The 13,441-nt window shown below is 46.2% G+C and overlaps 1 protein-coding gene across 1 annotated transcript in view; it reads right to left on the minus strand.

Annotated features, from left to right (window-relative positions):
* SNAPC3 (small nuclear RNA activating complex polypeptide 3) overlaps positions 1-13,441 on the minus strand; it is a 128,840-nt gene that overhangs the window by 87,527 nt on the left and 27,872 nt on the right. The gene's annotated exons all lie outside the window — the stretch shown is intronic.

A 13,441-nucleotide genomic window follows, 5' to 3' on the forward strand; every position in this document is an offset into this window, starting at 1 on the left:
GGCATCTGTAGCAGTAGGTCTCCATGGCGTGAGTAGTGAGTGGCATCTGTAGCAGTAGGTGTCCATGGTGTAAGTAGTGAGTGGCATCTGTAGCAGTAGGTGTACATGGTGTAAGTAGTGAGTGGCATCTGTAGCAGTAGGTGTCCATGGTGTGAGTAGTAAGTGGCATCTGTAGCAGTAGGTGTCCATGGTATGAGTAGTGAGTGGCATCTGTAGCAGTAGGTGTACATGGTGTGAGTAGTGAGTTACATCTGTAGCAGTAGGTGTCCAGGGTGTGAGTAGTGAGTGGCATCTGTAGCAGTAGGTCTCCATGGCGTGAGTAGTGAGTGGCATCTGTAGCAGTAGGTCTCCATGGTGTGAGTAGTGAGTTACATCTGTAGCAGTAGGTGTCCATGGTGTGAGTAGTTAGTGGCATCTGTAGCAGTATGTGTCCATGGTGTGAGTGGCATATGTAGCAGTATGTGTCCAAGATGTGAGTAGTGAGTGGCATCTGTAGCAGTAGGTGTCCATGATGTGAGTAGTGAGTGGCATCTGTAGCAGTAGGTGTCCATGGTGTGAGTAGTGAGTGGCATCTGTAGCAGTAGGTGTCCATGGTGTGAGTAGTGAGTGGCATCTGTAGCAGTAGGTGTCCATGGTGTGAGTAGTAAGTGGCATCTGTAGCAGTAGGTGTCCATGGTATGAGTAGTGAGTGGCATCTGTAGCAGTAGGTGTACATGGTGTGAGTAGTGAGTTACATCTGTAGCAGTAGGTGTCCAGGGTGTGAGTAGTGAGTGGCATCTGTAGCAGTAGGTCTCCATGGCGTGAGTAGTGAGTGGCATCTGTAGCAGTAGGTCTCCATGGTGTGAGTAGTGAGTTACATCTGTAGCAGTAGGTGTCCATGGTGTGAGTAGTTAGTGGCATCTGTAGCAGTATGTGTCCATGGTGTGAGTGGCATATGTAGCAGTATGTGTCCAAGATGTGAGTAGTGAGTGGCATCTGTAGCAGTAGGTGTCCATGATGTGAGTAGTGAGTGGCATCTGTAGCAGTAGGTGTCCATGGTGTGAGTAGTGAGTTACATCTGTAGCAGTTGGTGTACAAGGTGCGAGTAGTTAGTGGCATCTGTAGCAGTATGTGTCCATGGTGTGAGTAGTGAGTGGCATATGTAGCAGTATGTGTCCAAGATGTGAGTAGTGAGTGGCATCTGTAGCAGTAGGTGTCCATGGTGTGAGTAGTGAGTGGCATCTGTAGCAGTAGGTGTCCATGGTGTGAGTAGTAAGTGGCATCTGTAGCAGTAGGTGTCCATGGTATGAGTAGTGAGTGGCATCTGTAGCAGTAGGTGTACATGGTGTGAGTAGTGAGTTACATCTGTAGCAGTAGGTGTCCAGGGTGTGAGTAGTGAGTGGCATCTGTAGCAGTAGGTCTCCATGGCGTGAGTAGTGAGTGGCATCTGTAGCAGTAGGTCTCCATGGTGTGAGTAGTGAGTTACATCTGTAGCAGTAGGTGTCCATGGTGTGAGTAGTTAGTGGCATCTGTAGCAGTATGTGTCCATGGTGTGAGTGGCATATGTAGCAGTATGTGTCCAAGATGTGAGTAGTGAGTGGCATCTGTAGCAGTAGGTGTCCATGATGTGAGTAGTGAGTGGCATCTGTAGCAGTAGGTGTCCATGGTGTGAGTAGTGAGTTACATCTGTAGCAGTTGGTGTACAAGGTGCGAGTAGTTAGTGGCATCTGTAGCAGTAGGTCTCCATGGTGTGAGTAGTGAGTGGCATCTGTAGCAGTAGGTGTCCATGATGTGAGTAGTGAGTGGCATCTGTAGCAGTAGGTGTCCATGATGTGAGTAGTGAGTGGCATCTGTAGCAGTAGGTGTCCATGGTGTGAGTAGTGAGTTACATCTGTAGCAGTTGGTGTACAAGGTGCGAGTAGTTAGTGGCATCTGTAGCAGTATGTGTCCATGGTGTGAGTAGTGAGTGGCATATGTAGCAGTATGTGTCCAAGATGTGAGTAGTGAGTGGCATCTGTAGCAGTAGGTGTCCATGGTGTGAGTAGTGAGTGGCATCTGTAGCAGTTGGTGTCCATGGTGTGCAAAAATTCCATCTGGCCTCTTAAACTATAATAGGGACCAGCGAAGTCCCGGCCGCAACCTGGCAAACATGCAGAGAACCAATGCGTTCTGTACATGCGCAGTAAACGGAATGATGGATTGCCTAACTGCCTGGCGGTCTCCATCCCTTTGCTGCGCCTGTACAGATCGTGTTCTCACAAGACTTGCCTGGTACATCACAGAGGTTGTATAGGTGGCCCAGAAGACGGTGGAAGTCTCTTGGTGCAACGAGGTGCCAGCACTGCCCTCATTGCACCTCTTTTTTCTTAGGATTGATGGAACTCTTGGAGATGCCAGAAAGGACATGGGACTCGTCTTACACGTGTTGGATGTTTCCCATTGTGGGATGTGGTGACAGATGTTCATTCACAGCGACGTATCAGGTTCTGCATCACAGGAAGCCATGGGAATAGCCACTTTTCCTAGAACTGAGTGTGTAGGAAACATGCGTGCATTAGCTGTCTGTACACTTATCTTAATAGGAGCCAGTGACCTACCATAAAAGCCTCTCTGGAGACCACCCAGAGTGCTGATGTGAGGCTAGAGTGCCACTTTCATATGTCCACTAATGCAAATTTCTCATCATACACATGGTCATTACAAAGACATTTTCTGCTGTAACCTCCTGAAATGTAAATTGCCTCAAATGTGTTTGGACATTGAGCAGATGACATTTCTAAGGGTACTTTCACACTTGCGGCAGGCAGTTCTGTCACCGGTGTCATCCGGAAAAACGGATCTGGCATTTATATTTTTCTAATTTTTTGCGGTCTGAGCATGCGCAGACCGCAATGCCGGATCCGTTTTTCCAGAACACTCAGGGTCGTATCCGGCAAGTGTTCAGTCTTTTTGGACGGAGATAAAACCGTAGCATGCTGCGGTATTATCTCCGTCCTGAAAAGTCAAAATGACTGAACTGATGACATCCTGATGCATCCTGAACGGATTGCTCTCCATTTAGAATGCATGGGGATAAGACTGATCAGTTATTTTACAGTATTGAGCCCCTAGGACGGAACTCTATGCCGGAAAAGAATAACGCTAGTGTGAAAGTAGCCTTACAGAGGCTCAGCTCTAAATGTAAGGTCCTGCTTGTTTCTGCAGTCGATTAACTGAAAAGGGTCCCAAACGGTTCCGTCTATCAGGATTCTAAACAATTCACTATATGTAGGATAGAGCTCAAACTAAGATAAAATAACTAAACTCTGAATGAATGGCTATCTGCCTGTAATCGCATACAACAGTGAACCACACTCCGTGCCTCATCTCTTCAGCACACCTAGTTTTCATTAAGTGCGGGTTTATACTAGCAGTGTCTGTGGTTCAGAGGGTAGGGATATTATGGCACACTTATGTAGTGTGTAACACTGATCCGCTGAGCTGACCTAGTGCTCACTTAGGGCTCTTTCACACCTGCGTTCTTTTCTTCCGGCATAGAGTTCCGTCGTCGGGGCTCTATGCCGGAAGAATCCTGATCAGTTTTATCCTCATGCATTCTGAATGGAGAGCAATCCGTTCAGGATGCATCAGGATGTCTTCAGTTCCGGACCGGAACGTTTTTTGGCCGGAGAAAATACTGCAGCATGCTGCGCTTTTTGCTACGGGCAAAAATCCTGAAGACTTGCCGCAAGGCCGGTTCCAGAATTTATGCTCATTGAAAGGCATTAATCCGGATCTGGCCTTAAGCTAAACGTCGTTTCGGCGCATTGCCGGATCCGACGTTTAGCTTTATCTGAATGGTTACCATGGCTGCCAGGACGCTAAAGTCCTGGCAGCTATGGTAAAGTGTAGTGGGGAGCGGGCGAGCAGCATACTTACCGTCCGTGCGGCTCCCGGGGCGCTCCAGAGTGACGTCAGGGCGCCCCACGCGCATGGATGACGTGATCACATGGCACGTCATCCATGCGCATGGGGCGCTCTGACGTCATTCTGGAGCGCCCCGGGAGCCGCACGGACTGTAAGTATACCGCTCCCCACTACTACTATGACAACCAGGACTTTAATAGCGTCCTGGCTGCCATAGTAACACTGAACGCATTTTGAAGACGGATCCGTCTTCAAATGCTTTCAGTTCACTTGCGTTTTTCCGGATCCGGCGTGTAATTCCGGCAAATGGAGTACACGCCGGATCCGGACAACGCAAGTGTGAAAGAGCCCTAAGATCATTAGCACACTGATCCATTGAGCTGAAGTAGCGCTCAGCTAGATCAATAGTAACATAAGTTAACTAAACACGGCGTTGCCCTATGTATTATCCCTCTATTAAGAGCGCTCACTAAAATTAGCTACATATGTAACTGGGTTCCTGACCAGCGTCTTCCTTGACGTGTTTCCCTGCTCTATACTCCCAGCTGTTCATCAGGTGTAAAGGCGCATGTGGTTAAGCCGGTTTAAACAAAGTAACTAACAAACATTAGTAACTGCACGCCACGGCCATGAGAGTGCCGAGGGCTACTTGCTGCACGCACAACACCATGTTTAGATAACCCATGTTACTACTGATCTAGCTAAGCGCTACTTCAGCTCAGTGGATCATAATTGCAAGATGCTTTATAATAAGTGTGCTAGACACAGAGGGGAACACGGCGTCTTGTAATTCTATATTGCTAATGATAGTGAGCACTAGGTCAGCTCAGCGGATCACAGTGTTACACACTACATAAGTGTGCCGTAATATCCCTACCCTCCCATCGGTCTGGTCCACAGACACTGCTAGTATCAACCTGCACTTAGGGCTCATGCACACAACCGTATGTATTCTGCGGTCCGCAAACAACGACTCCGCAAAAAATACGGATGACGGTGCATTCCGTATTTTGAGGAACGGAACTGCTGGCTCCTAATAGAACAGTCCTATCCTTGTCTGTAATGCGGACAATAGTAGGACATGTTCTATTTTTTGGCGGAACGGAAACGGAATGCACACAGAGTAACTTCCGTTTTTTTTTGCGGACCCATTGAAATGAATGGTTCCCTATACGGTCTGTAAAAAAAAAACTGAACGGACACAGAAAGAAAATACGTTCATTTTCCTTAACCCCTGATGAGAAATAGGTGTACTCAAGAGTTGAAGTACGGAGTGTGGTTCACTGTTGGACGTGATTACAGGCAGATAGCCATTCATTCAGATTTTGACGAGAATATAAATAAAGTTTTGTTATTTTAATTTGAGCTCTATCAAAATGAATTGTTTCTGCAGTCATTTTACTAGGTTTGTGTTTTCCCATTATACAGGTTCACATGGATATAAATCAAACCTTTAATGGGGCTTTTTTTTTTAACCTTTTTTGCGTTTTCATTTTTCTAAAGTTGTTATTTTTCCATTCACACAGCGTATGAGGGCTTTTTTTTTTTTTTTTGCGGGACAAGTTGTACATTCTAAAGGCCCCATTTAATATTGCAAAGGATGTAGTAGGAAGCTGGGGAAAAAAAAATTCCAAATGGGTTAGAATTGGAAAATACTGAATTCTGCCAGTTTTATTGTATATGTTTTTTAGGGCATTCCGTATACAGTAAAACTGACCTGTTACCTTCATTGTCTGGGTCAGTACTATCACAACAATACCACACTTTTCTTGTGTTTTAATACTAGAAAAAAAAGTTTGAAAAAAGTAATTTTTTTCTTTTCATTGCCATATTGTGACCCCTATTACTTTTTTTTAGTTATGTCAACGGAGCTGTGTGAAGGCTCATTTTTGTGGGGCAATCGGTAATTGTTTTATTGATACCATTTTGGCACGTGTATGACTTTTTGATAACTGTCCAATTTTTATGGGGAGGTAAAGTGATGAAAAATAGAGAATTGGCAATTTTCATGTTACGCCGTTTGCCATATGGGATAAATATTTTTATATTTTAGTAGCAAAATATAGTTGGGGAAGAGGAGGTGATATGAATAATTTTCTTTCATTTTTTTATATAAAAAAAAAAATTCTGTCACCTGAAAAATGGGTATTAAGCTGGCTGATATTAGCGATGTGCTCATATCAGCTGAACATAACTATATTAGTTCCATATCACTGCCTAAAGCCTTTATTGAGAAAAACAAACTTTTATAATATGCTAATTAGCCTCTAGGAGCAGGGGGGGCGTTGAACCTGCTTGTAGAGGCTCAGTTTGCCCACCTCTTTTCATGCCCTTCTTCTCTTGATTGACAGGGCCAGGGCAACGCTGCTCTCCTTCCGCCATCCGTATCTGCAGTGTAAATCTCACAGGCCCAGTGAGGGAAGGACGCTCGGCGGCTGCAGGCTTCCTCACTGCGCCTGCGCCGAATACTAAACGGCGCGAGATTTACACTGCAGATACGGATGGTGGAAGGAGAGCAGCGTTGCCCTGGCCCTGACAATCAAGAGAAGAAGGGCGTTAAAACAGGTGGGCAAACTGAGCCTCTAGGAGCAGGTGCAATGCCCCCCCCCCCCCCGCTCCTAGAGGCTAATTAGCATATTATAAAAATTTGTTTTTCTCAATAAAGTCTTTAGGCAGTGAGATGACACTAATATAGTTATGTTCAGCTGACATTAGCACATCGCTAATGTCAGTCAGCTTAATACCCATTTTTCAGGTGACAGAAACCCTTTTATCACGACCGGCGTGCCGATCACATACGTGACGCAAAGGGAGGAAAAAGGGAAGGCCCTGTCCAAGGGAGAGGGAAAGATGGTGACCCCTAACTCACCTTGAGGTTGGCACCTGACGTCCCTAGACGGGTTTTTCACCCGTACGCCGCTCACGTGCCTAAACCCTGGCTTTCCTTAAGATGAGCCCTAAGTAGTGAATAGGGCGGTGGGAACACTAGTCCACACCACTAACACTAAAGGAAAACACCAGGGAGAGGACAGACAATACTGACGAAACATATAATCCCAGGTGGGTGACAACAGCGGACAACAAAAGACCAACAGGGATCCGGAGGGTAATGCACTGGTATGACAACCAGGAATAACAGCTATACAGCTCCAGTGGGTCAGTATAGAAGTCCGGGCAAAATCCATTACATCCTGACGCAACCTTGGCCACCAAAAACGACGAGACAATAGCTCCAAGGTTGCTTTACTACCCAGGTGCCCAGCAAGTGTCAAATTATGATGTTCCTTTAATAATTTGAGACGCAGGTTTAACGGTACAAACAATTTCTCTGAGGAACAAGAGACCGGGGCATCCCCCTGGGCCTCTAACACCTTCCCCTCCAGAACAGAGTGTACAGAAGAGACAACCACTCTTTGTAGAATGGGTACTGGATCACCCACATTACCCCCTCAAGGGAAACTACGAGATAATGCCTCTGCCTTGGTATTTTTTGCCCCAGGATGATAGGTGATAAAAAAGTTAAACCTGGTAAAAAAATAGAGACCACCTAGCTTGTCTAGGGGTAAGACGCTTAGCTCATTCGAGGTACAGATGGATTTTATGGTCCGTAATCACCATGACGGGGTGGATTGCCCCCTCTAAAAAGTGATACCATTCTTCAAACGCTAGTTTAATAGCTAATAGTTCCCTATTGCCAATATCATAGTTCTTCTCCGCTGCAGATAGTTTTTTAGAAAAGAAAGCGCAAGGATGCCATTTGCCAGGAGACGGACCCTGAGACAGTACAGCCCCCACTCCCACCTCTGACGCATCTACTTCAACAATAAAAGGCTGGGAGACATCAGGTTGGATTAGTACAGGTGCCGAGGTAAACCTCTCTTTTAGAGAGGAAAATGCCATTTTGGGCGGCGTCAGACCATATAGAAAAATCAGTCCCCTTCCTAGTCATGTCAGTAAGGGGTTTGACAATCACAGAATAACTTTTAATGAATTTTGTATAGAAATTTGCGAAACCCAAGAACCGTTGCAGTGCTTTAAGGTTCTCAGGAAGATCCCAATCTAAAATTGCCTGGACTTTCCTAGGATCCATACGGAAACCTGAAGCAGATAATAGATATCCCAGGAATTGTATTTCCTGAATGGCAAAAACACACTTTTCAATTTTCGCATATAATTTATTTGTCCGTAGGACCTGCAGTACCTGTCTGACATGTACCTTGTGTGTCTTCAGATCAGACATGTAAATTAAAATATCATCTAGGTATATCACCACAAACCTGCCGACAAGATGACTAAAAATATCATTAACTAAATGTTGGAAGACAGCAGGAGCATTGGTCAGACCGAAAGGCATGACTAAATTTTCATAATGCCCCTCAGGGGTGTTAAAGGCTGCCTTCCACTCATCCCCTTCCTTGATACGAATCAGATTGTAGGCCCCCCTAAGATCAAGTTTGGAGAACCACCTAGCACCCGCAATCTGATTAAACAGGTCAGGAATGAGAGGAAGAGGGTATGGCTCTCGGATGGTTATCCGGTTTAGTTCATGGAAATCTAGGCAAGGACGCAGGCCCCCATCTTTCTTTTTAACAAAGAAAAACCCTGCTGCCATGGGGTGAAGAAGAGGGTCTGATGTATCCCTTAGCCAAGCTCTCGGAGATATAATCTTTCATGGCTTGTCTCTCGGGACCCGAAAGATTATATAACCTGGTCTTAGGTAATTTTGCACTGAGAATCAGGTTAACCGGGCAATCATAAGGACGGTAAGGTGGTAACTTCTGACACCCCTTTTCAGAGAAAACATCCTCAAAGTCTGAAACAAATGTAGGTAGAGTAGCTATGGAGGCGACTAAGCAATTGCTATTTAAGCAATTTTCTCTGCAATGCTCACTCCACTCCAATATCTCCCTGGCCTGCCAATCCACCACTGGATTGTGCGCTACCAACCAGGGAAGACCCAATACCACAGGAGAGGGAAGGCCCTCCAGAACATAACATGAAAAACACCCGTTATGGTGGTCCCCTACCCGAAGGTGTAAGTTATGGACAATGTGAGTAAGGTTTCTCTGACACAGAGGAGCAGTCAATAGTGAAAATGGGAATAGGTCTCTGTAGCGTACAGAAAGACAAACCCATAGTCTGGACATCTTTAAAATTTACTCCTGCTCCACTGTCGAGGAAGAAATAAATAGTCTACGTCTTAACACCAAAAACAACAACCGCTGGCAACACAAATTGAGATGTTTGTATGGAGGAAACGTATACCCCCCGGCTGACATCCACACAGCCTGGGGTTAGTAGTTTTCCGACGGTCTTTTGTTTTTGAGTTTGGAAGGACAGACATTAATGAAATGACCCCTCCCCCCACAGAAAAAACAAACCCCACTCCTACGGCGAGCCTCAGGAGGACGGACCTGAGGAGTAGTTCCTCCTAGCTCCATAGACTCGTCTAGGTCCGTACAGACTAGCTGCTGCTTGGGAGGGGTTACTAATTGCTCAGGATCTTTCAATCTGTCCCTAAGACATCTATCTATTCTGATAGAAAAGGACATAACAGCATCAATGGAAAAGAGGGTCTCATACAGCGCAAGCGCATCCTTAACCCTTTCGGATAACCCAGAGCAAAACTGACTCCTGAGAGCCGGATCGTTCCACTAGGTATCCGTAGCCCACCTACGGAACTCTGAGCAATACTCCTCTGCTGGCCGATCTCCCTGTAGGAGTCTCCGTAACTTCGACTCAGCCAGGGCGACTCGGTCAGGGTCATCATATATGAGACCCAAGGCCCCAAAAAATCCACAGACCGGAGAGCCGGAGAATCAGTGGGTAAAGAGAACGCCCAGATTGTGGGTCCCCCTGAAGCAGGGAAATAACAATCCCCACCTGCTGTTCTTCATTACCAGAGGAGTGGGGGCGCAGTCTAAAATATAACTTACAGGCCTCACGGAACGTCACAAATTTGTCCCTTCCCCCATAAAATCTGTCAGGAAGAACAACCTTGGGTTCCGGAGCAACCTGGTTACCCATAGCAACTGTTGGACTTGAGGTCTGCTGCAATTGCTGCTGTTGCTGGAGGACCGACGCCTTCAATCCTGCCACCTCCAAAGACAGGCCTTGAAGTTGCTTTGTCAAAGCGGCAATAGGATCCATGCTGGATTCTAAATAGGCAGAAAAAAAAAAGTATATTTTTTTTCTCTACACAAAATAAGGGCCAGATATAATATCACGACCGGCGTGCCGAATCACATACGTGACGCAAAGGGAGGGAAAAGAGAAAGCCCTGTCCAAGGGAGAGGGAAAGATGGTGACCCCTAACTCACCTTGAGGCTGGCACCTGACGTCCCTAGACGGGTTTTTCACCCATACGCCGCTCACGTGCCTAAACCCTGGCTTTCCTTAAGATGAGCCCTAAGTAGTGAATAGGGCGGTGGGGACACTAGTCCGCACCACTAACACTAAAGGAAAACACCAGGGAAAGGACAGACAATACTGACGAAACATATAATCCCAGGTGGGCGACAACAGCGGACAACAAAAGACCAACATCCGGAGGGTAATGCTCTGGTATGACAACCAGGAATAACAGCTACACAGCTCCAGTGGGTCAGTATAGAAGTCCGGGCAGGAAGCTCTAGCTATGGCAGGCATGTCCAAACTGCGGCCCTCCAGCTGTTGCAAAACTACAACTCCCAGCATGCCATAATAGCTGTAAGCTATCCAGGCATGCTGGGAGTTGTAGTTTTGCAACAGCTGAAGGGCCGCAGTTTGGACATGCCTGATCTATGGCAACCAGAGAAGTGGGAGAGGGGAATATAAGGAGGTTGGGAGTGCCGGACAAGAAACAGCTGAGGAGAAGAAGCTACGGATCCCTGAGTGAGACAAAAAGGATTGCAAGGCAGCAAGCACAGAAAGCTACCATTAAGATTAACAGCGCGATCTTTAGACATAGAGCACGCAGCCACCTACTGCGACTTCCTGACCCCCGAGTATAACGGAGTCAGACGTGGCTCTTGACAGCCTCGTGACACCTTTAAGGATTATCTGCCTTCAGATGCCGTGGTCACATTTAAAAGGGTTAAATATCTGCGATCTGCATTCTCGCCAATCGTAGACATTAGCATTATAGATTGACAAATCAGAAACCCGGCGGCTAGGGTGCCCACTGCGCTCACGAGCAGGTGCTATATTTAAACAGATGACTTCCACTGTGTACAGTGTGGTCGTCTGAGGTTTAAGTGACAGCCTACTCTCGGGAGAGGCCATCACTATCTGATCGACAGGGGTCCCACAGTCCACACCCTGCCGATCAGCTGTGTTGTGTAGCTCTTTTACCGGAAGGTGGCACTGGAACGCTGCACCATTAACATTGTAGTGGACAATGCTCATCACTGCAGTGCTGCTCCCATTGAAGTCAATGTTCATATGCATGTATGCTGTGTAGTTGTGGTCTGCTCGTTGTTGTACTAGTTGTAGTACTAGGTGCCCCTCATGCAGTGTAGATGTCACAGAGTTACAAAGGTTAAGGCTGGGGCTACAATTTGGCATTGACATACATTGCATGGCGATGCTACTGTACTGCAGTACTGGCACAGTCCATGGCACACGGAGTGCAAATACAACATGAGAACAAGCCCAAGGACAACCCTTTTTAGCCACTGGCTTAGGAGAAGAGCATGCTGTACTGATGCCTAGACTCTCACATGCTGAAAAGGGCCACTGCCATGTTATTCCCCACCAGTCATTATAGTTGGGTCCATATCTTACCACAGGGCTATATTGGGAAGTTAAGGACATATCAAAGCATTGTGCACTAAGAACCGACGCACTTCGCAATATACAAAACAACTACTAGACATAATAGACCATACATGGAACCCATTTATAATACGGTTAGAATACTGACACCATTAAAGACAAGTATAAGACCTGTAGTGGCAAAAAGAAACCCGCCAACACAATTCACACAGACATATTATGCTATACAAAACCTAAACCAGTTCTGGGGGGGGGCTTTCCTCCACACCTACATGCAGATCTGTTACATTATATTACTTTTAATTAGAAATTTAAAAAAGGGTTGCGGATGCTGAATGGACGTCACGATAGGAAAGCACGGACAGAGCTGGGAACTCAGCACCTTTATGGTTAGATCCTTATTTGTGTCATGAAACGCGTGGACGCTGTCATTGGATACTGGATTTTAACCTGCACTAATATAATAAAGACTGTCACTTTTTTGGGAGAAGCTGGACCTTTTTTCTTATTTTCCTATGATGGATCTCAATACAGGAAAGGGAAAGCACAGATGTGAAGGTATAATACAGGCCTTACTGATTTATCACGGCACATTACGAAACAGATGTATTGCAGCACTGTTGCTATTTTTGTATGGGACAAAATCTCAGCTCAAAATGCAGCCAAGTAATTGTAAATCAGTGTTATTGCCATGTCTTTCATATAAGAGCTATAAAAGTCTCAGGCAGGTGTGGAAAAATGCTGCGGAGTAAGAATGCTTTCAAAAATAGAAGTGTTAATCATTAAAGGGGTTCTGCACCTTCATTTAACTGATGATCTATCCTCTGGATAGATCATCAGCTTCTGATCGGCGGGGGTCCGACACCCGGGACCCCCGCCGATCAGCTGTTTGAGAAGGCAGCGGCGCTCCAGCAGTGCCGCGGCCTTCTCACTGTTTACCGCCGGGCCGCCCGCCCACTGACGTCACGACTTGTATCAACTAGAGTGGGCGCGGCTAAGCTCTGTTCACTTGAATGGAGCTTAGCCGCGCCCACTCTAGTTGATACAAGTCGTGACGTCAGTGGGCGGGCGGCCCGGTGGTAAACAGTGAGAAGGCCGCGGCGCTCGCTGCCTTCTCAAACAGCTGATCGGCGGGGGTCCCGGGTGTCGGACCCCCGCCGATCAGAAGCTGATGATCTATCCAGAGAATAGATCATCAGTTAAATAAAAGTGCAGAACCCCTTTAATTTTTATCAAATAGCAAAGTAAATGAAAAAAACTAGAAATCTAATCAATTTTCAAATCAATTAATATTGATTCATCAAATCAATATTCGGTGTGACCACAGTTTGCTTGGCTCACTAAATACAGGTGAGGAAGCAGACGCTGCAATGTCTATTCATATCTTACTGAAAGGGTTGGCTTTAAAACATAACTTAAAAAATGGCATGTACAATAATAAGGTAAGGGTGAGGGTAATCAGGCGACCGTGTACTATAGGAACTTGTTAAGACGCCAGACAGGATACACTCCACATCATCAATCTGTCCAGAGACCACTGCTCCTATAACTACAAGTGTTGGGTGGGTGCGCCAGGTGTAGGTAAGAGATGGGTGAGACTTTGGCCCCGTTCACAAGCGAGTTTTCCATCAGGGTGCGATGCGTGAAGCGAATGCATAGAATTCGGAATTCATTTCAATTGGTCTGTGCACATGAACGTTGTTTTTTACGCATCATTATTGCGTTCAGGAAAAATCGCAGAATGTTCTATATTGTGCATTTTTGACGCAGCCCTGGCTCCATAGAAGTGAATTGGGCTTCT

The sequence above is a fragment of the Bufo gargarizans genome, chromosome 1 (genome assembly GCF_014858855.1).
Source record: "Bufo gargarizans isolate SCDJY-AF-19 chromosome 1, ASM1485885v1, whole genome shotgun sequence".
Classification (NCBI taxonomy): domain Eukaryota; kingdom Metazoa; phylum Chordata; class Amphibia; order Anura; family Bufonidae; genus Bufo; species Bufo gargarizans.